Below are 6000 nucleotides of genomic sequence, written 5' to 3' on the forward strand. Positions count from 1 at the left end.
AATCTCGGCTGGAATAGAATCAGCATCAGGTGCTTTGCCACATGAAAGGAGCCTAATGGCATTCAAAACCTCTTCTTTAGTTGGAACTCAGTTGGAACTTCAGCTAGGGAGGAATTGACTTCAACTTGAGGTAAACAGTCAGTGGCTTCAGCATTGATTGATGATGGTCTGTTGAGAACATTATGGAAGTGTTTAACCCATTTTTCTAGGATCATGTCCTGATCGCTAATCAATATGGCTCCATCAGCACTGAGGAGTTGAGATGCACCACAGATCTTTGGCCCATAAATAGCCTTCAGGGCATCATAAAAGTGCTTTGGATTGTTACTATCAGCATAAAACTGAATTTCATCTGCCTTCTTACTGAGCCAAGAATCTTGCATCTCTCTAAGCTTTGCTTGTACTTTACTGTTGATGGAATGAAATGCTGCCTTTTTAGAGATGGATGACCTATCCCTCTGGTAAACCCTGTGGAGTTCTCATTTTTCATTTAGCAGCTTCTGAATTTCCCCATCATTTTCATCAAACCAGTCTTGATGTTTGTGAGCATTCTGACCCAGGTGAGCAAATGCAGTGCTGTGCACCAAATCTCTGAAAGCTGCCCACTCCTGTTCTGCCCCACTGTTATCAACTGTGTGTTGGCTCAACTTTCCCTCCGAGTTAGCAACAAACTAAGAGAAGAGCTCTAATCTGTTGACATTAATTCTTCTGGTAGTCATTTTGCCTTGGGGATGCTGCTTTTGTTGAATGCGAATATTTAGCTTAGAGAGGATAAGTCTATGATCAGTCCAGCACTCTGTACCACACATTGCCTTTGTCATTCTCACATCCTGTCTGTCTCTTCTCCTTGCAGTCACATAGTCTATTAAATGCCAATGTTTGCTGCGAGGGTGCATCCACAAAGTTTTATTATGTTTAGGTAAACAGAAGACAGTGTTAGTGATGACAAAGTCATGAGATACACAAGTCTTCAGTAGTAAGTGACCATTGTTGTTGCTGTTTCCAACTCCATTCCTCCCTAGAACTCCCTGTCAAGTCTTTTAAGGATCACACTGCCCCCCTCTTAGTGTGAGGAAGGGGCTAGGAAAAGTGCCCTAAAAATTGTCTGCTCACCCCACCCTGGCCTCATTACCGAGGCAGACAAGGAGTCCCACTCTGCGATCGAAACACACACGCAAAAAAAGGTACAAAAATGTTTGCAAAGACAATTCCACTAACCACTGGCACATGGAATGTGTGTACATTTGTTGACAACACAAAATCCAGGAGACCTGAAAGACAAACAGGTCTTGTTGTAAGAGAACTCAGCAGGTATCACATCCAAATAGCAGCCCTGAGTGAAACAAGGCTGGCGAATGAAGGTCAGCTTACTGAAGGTGGAACTGGATACATATTTTTCTGGAGTGGCCGCAGTGAAGGGGAGTGCTGTGAAGCTGGTGTAAGTTTTGCAATCAAAAGTAATCTAGTCAACAAGTTTGTATGCCTGCCAAGAAGAGTGAATGACGGGCTCATGGCAATGTGATTGCCACTTGCAGGAAAATGTCACACTACCATCATCAGTGCCTATGCTCCCACAATGACAAACCCTGATGAGGTTGGAGAAAAATTTTAGGAAGACCTGGAGACCCTTATCATCAATGTGCCAAAAGAGGACAAGCTTATAATTCTGGGTGACTTTAGTGCTAGAGTAGGTTCATACAATGTAAACAATATTGTAGAGACAAATAAGTCTGAAAGACTTAGGAACTCTGATTAGCATAACAACCAATCACAATTCCAGAGGATGAATGATAAAACATGCTAAAACGTGGACCTCTGAGTGCCGATTGAGACACTTTTTTTTAATATGGCCACTGTGGAAATTTGTTTTCCTTTACTATACATGTTTGCAATAGGGGTTTTGTTTTTCTTTCTTTTTCAATTGGGGGGTATGGATGGGAGCAAGGGAGAGAAGATGTATTTTTACTGATTTGAAAAGAAAACAAATATGACCTTTGACATTTAGTGCTATGTGACCTCAAGCGAATCACTTAACTTTTCTGTGCCTCAGCCAACCCACTACAGTGAACAGTGCCAGGTTGGACATCAGATCATTGGACATGGGATTTAATTAGAGGCTACCTTATGACCTTGGGCAAGTCAGTTAACAACTTTGGCCTCAGTTTCCTTCTCTGCAAAACCAGAGATTTGAACTAAGTGATCTCTAAGGTCCCTTCCAGCCCAGGTTCTTTAATCCTGTGATTGACTAAGCCACAGATTTATAGGTTATAGGATCTGCATTTGTGGAGAAAGTTCTCCTTTGGAGAGTTTCCCACATCTTTGAGATCCTAAGGTATAGCATATGGTAAATGTCTCTGCTTTTTGGTATTCTGTCCAGCTTTGCCATAGCTTTCCTTCCAAAGAGGAAGCATCTTTTAATTTCATGGCTGAGCTTAGACCAGGAAGGCAGTGATCAAGACTTTACCTTGGATAGGATCACTTTGAAAGCGCTGAAAGCTTGCAGGATCCCAGCCTGAGTCTGAGATTCTGAAATAACACGACATTCAGTACCTTAAGAAAGCAGCAACAAAATCAGCTCAGAACTTCTAGAAGTGCACTGAGCCCAGTCATAACATTAAGTCCAAAGTCAGGAAGCAGACTTGAAGAATGAGCAAACAAACAAAAAAAGAATCTCATCATAAAAAGCTATTTTGATGACAGATATGCTCAAGACACAAATCCAGAAGAAAATGATTCCAAAACATTTATAGGCAAAGCCTCAAAGCAAACCACAGCGTGGGCAAAAATTCAACTAGAATTTCTAGAAGAGATGAAGCAAGAGTTTAAAAGAAAGAACTAGAGAGAAGAAATGGAAAAGAAATTAGAGCTATGAAAGAAAGAATTGAAAATTGAACAGTTTGATGCAAGAGGTACAAAGACTTGCCCAAGCAACAAACTCCATAAAAATTAGAATGGACCAAATTGAAGCCAATGATTCCACGAGACAAAAAGAAGTATTAAGAGTCTTTGGACTAATCTGAACCAAATAACTCTGATAAAGTCCTGATATCACTAACATAAATATATAAAACCAAAAAACCAGTGGTTCAGTGGTCAAAGGATAGGGACAAACAGTTCTCAAAAGATTTGCAAACAATTTACAACCATATAAATATTGCTCCAAATCATTAATAATATGAGAAATGCGGATTTAAACAATTGAGCTTTCACATCACACCTAGAAGATTGGCAAAAATAAAAATGGTCAATGTTGGCGGAACTATAGGACAAAAGGCAGCTAATGCATCACTGGTGGTTCTGTGAATTTGTCCCACCATGCTGGAAAGCAATTTAGGTTTGTAGTAATTTCTTCTAAATGGTCATTACCAAAACGACCATACCTTTTGACTCTGAGATCCCATCAGTAGGGATATATACCCAAAGGGGTCAAAGACAAAAAGATTGGTCCTATACATGCAAAATATCCATAGCATCAATTTTTTGTGGTAATAATGAACTAGGAACAAAGTTGGTGCCCATCAATTAAGAAGTGACTGAGCAAATTGTGGTACATGAATGTATTAAACTGTATGAAACGATAAATGTGGAAAATTCAGAGAAACATCATAAATAGAAGCAGAAAAAACAAAATACACAATGAATACAACAATAGAAATGGAAAGAGTATTAGAACAAAACTGAATGCTATGCAATTGTCATCACCAATGGTGGCTCCAGAGAAGAGTTGAGAAAACATGTTCCACTTCCTTTGTTTCAAAGGTGAGAAATTATGTCTTAGGAAAATTTCTGATACTGTCAAGCAGACTTGATTTGTTGGTTTTTATGAGCTTTTTTTTTTTAAATTCTTTTTATAGTCTGTCTATAATGTAAAAGTTTTCAAGTAGGGGGAGAGAAGCATATTTGGAAAGAAGGTAATGTGAAAAACAAGAACAATGACTTTTAATAAATAAAAAATATTTATTTTTTTTTTTGTGGTTAGGCAATGGGGTTAAGTGACTTGCCCAGGGTCACACAGCTAGTAAGTGTTATGTGTCTGAGGCTGGATTTGAACTCAGGGCCTCCTGAATTCAGGGCCAGTGTTCTATCCACTGCGCCACCTAGCTGCCCCTAAAAAATGTATTTCAAGAAATAAAAAGCCTTCCCTTAAATGGTATACAAAGATTCAATTTCTATAGAAAAAAAAGGTCACTGGCTTTGGAGTCAAAGGACCTTGTTTAAATCCTGCCTCTTTTGCTTCTATGCCACTTTATTTACTGAGGCCTCAGTTTCCTCATCTTTAAAATTAGGAGGTTAGAATGAGTCCCCTTTATGCTCTAGGTCTATAATCCTTTGGTCTAATCCTGGGTCTTAATCATCAGACAGATAAAGAAAAACCATTTTGATGTATGTTAGGTAGATTATTTTGGTCTGCTTGACCTATCCATCGGGATAATTGTAGCCTTGCTTCTATCTGGGGTATTTCTCTAGGGTGGAATGACTCCTGTGCTGTCTTTAAAATGAATACATTCTTGGGACATGTTCACGTAGGAAAGTGCCCTTAGGACCAAGCAAGGATTGGGTTTTGTTTCATTTCTAATCTTTGGTACAAATAATGGTCCTAGGGCCATTTTAGCAAAGGCATCAAATAATAGGATTAAAAAACTTTGGCTTGAATCCCAGCTTGACTGCTCACAATCTGTGTGACCTTGAGTAAGTGACTTCCCTTCTCTGGGCCTCAGTTTCCTCTTCTGTAAAATGAGATGATTGGCCTAAGTGTTCTCTTCAAGATTCCCCCTTTGCCCTGGGGCTTAGATCTATAAGAGTTTGTTCTACTGAAAACTTCTTATTTGTGTTTTCTTTCCCTACCTATAGAATGACCAGACATAAACTAGCAAACCCACCTAAACCTTCATAACATATCTTTGTGTGTTGGCCTTTTTTCTTTTTTTTTCTTTTCTTTTCTTTTTTTTTTGTGAGTCAATGGGGGTTAAGTGATTTGCCCAGGGTCACACAGCTAGTGAATATCATGTGTCTGAGGTTGGATTTGAACTTAGGTCCTCCTGACTCCAAGGCCGGAGTGTGTTGGCTTTTTTTGAATAGGAGTTCAGAATTGTTCTTTGTTTCTTTGTTTTTTTTTAGAGTGGGAAAACTCTATATAGTCTTGTCTGCAAGAGGTGTGAAGAAATTGCTAGAAATTGCCTGTGGCAAAGCTTCAAACAACACTGGGCTCTTTGCTCTTCCTCAAACGTAGGACTCCATCTTTCCAATCCATAACTTTGCATTGGCACCCCCCCGTGCTTACAACTTCTTCATCCTTACCTCTGCCTCCTGGATACCCCGGCTTCCTTCAAGTCCCACCTTCTGAAAGAAGTCTTATCAGATCCTTTCAGCCCTGGAATTCATACCTCAGAAGTACCCTCTGAAGCTAGGGCCCCTCTCTCTGATTGGATAGCTCCTCTTGGACCTTTCATTAAGGAGGTCTCCCAGGCCAGCCCTCTCCTCATTTCTCATGAGGCTGCGCTCCTCCAGACTTCTTCCTCAAGTTCCCAAGCTAGGTGTCTTGTCCCCTCACCCTACCTTTTTCAGCTTCTTTTTATGTGCCATCTTCCCCATTAGAATGTAAGCTCCTTGAGGGCAAAGACCATCTTACTTTTTTCTTATATTTGTGCAACTAAGCCTCAAAGGGTAATTTGCATGAAGATCTCCTCATTAGTGGAGATTGATTATTCAATGCTCTGAACCCATGTGAGGGGTGGAGTTCGGGAGAGCTGGAGAGAAGAGAAATACTGGTCTTTTGCCAAGAGAGAAAAGACATTTCCAGACTTTCTTCAGGTCCTGAAAGATGAGAAAGATTCTGGGAAGAAGCTGACTTGTAGTAGAGGTGGCACCCTGATCATGACCCTATCCCAGCTTACTGTAGCAGAGACATCGGGGAAATTTCTCCTTGAGTGAGAGAGATCTGAGAGACAATTTGCTCTCTCTCTCTCTCTCTCTCTCTCTCTCTCTCTCTCTCTCTCTCTC

This window comes from Vombatus ursinus, unplaced genomic scaffold (assembly GCF_900497805.2).
Source record: "Vombatus ursinus unplaced genomic scaffold, bare-nosed wombat genome assembly UNPS02010193.1, whole genome shotgun sequence".
Lineage (NCBI taxonomy): Eukaryota > Metazoa > Chordata > Mammalia > Diprotodontia > Vombatidae > Vombatus > Vombatus ursinus.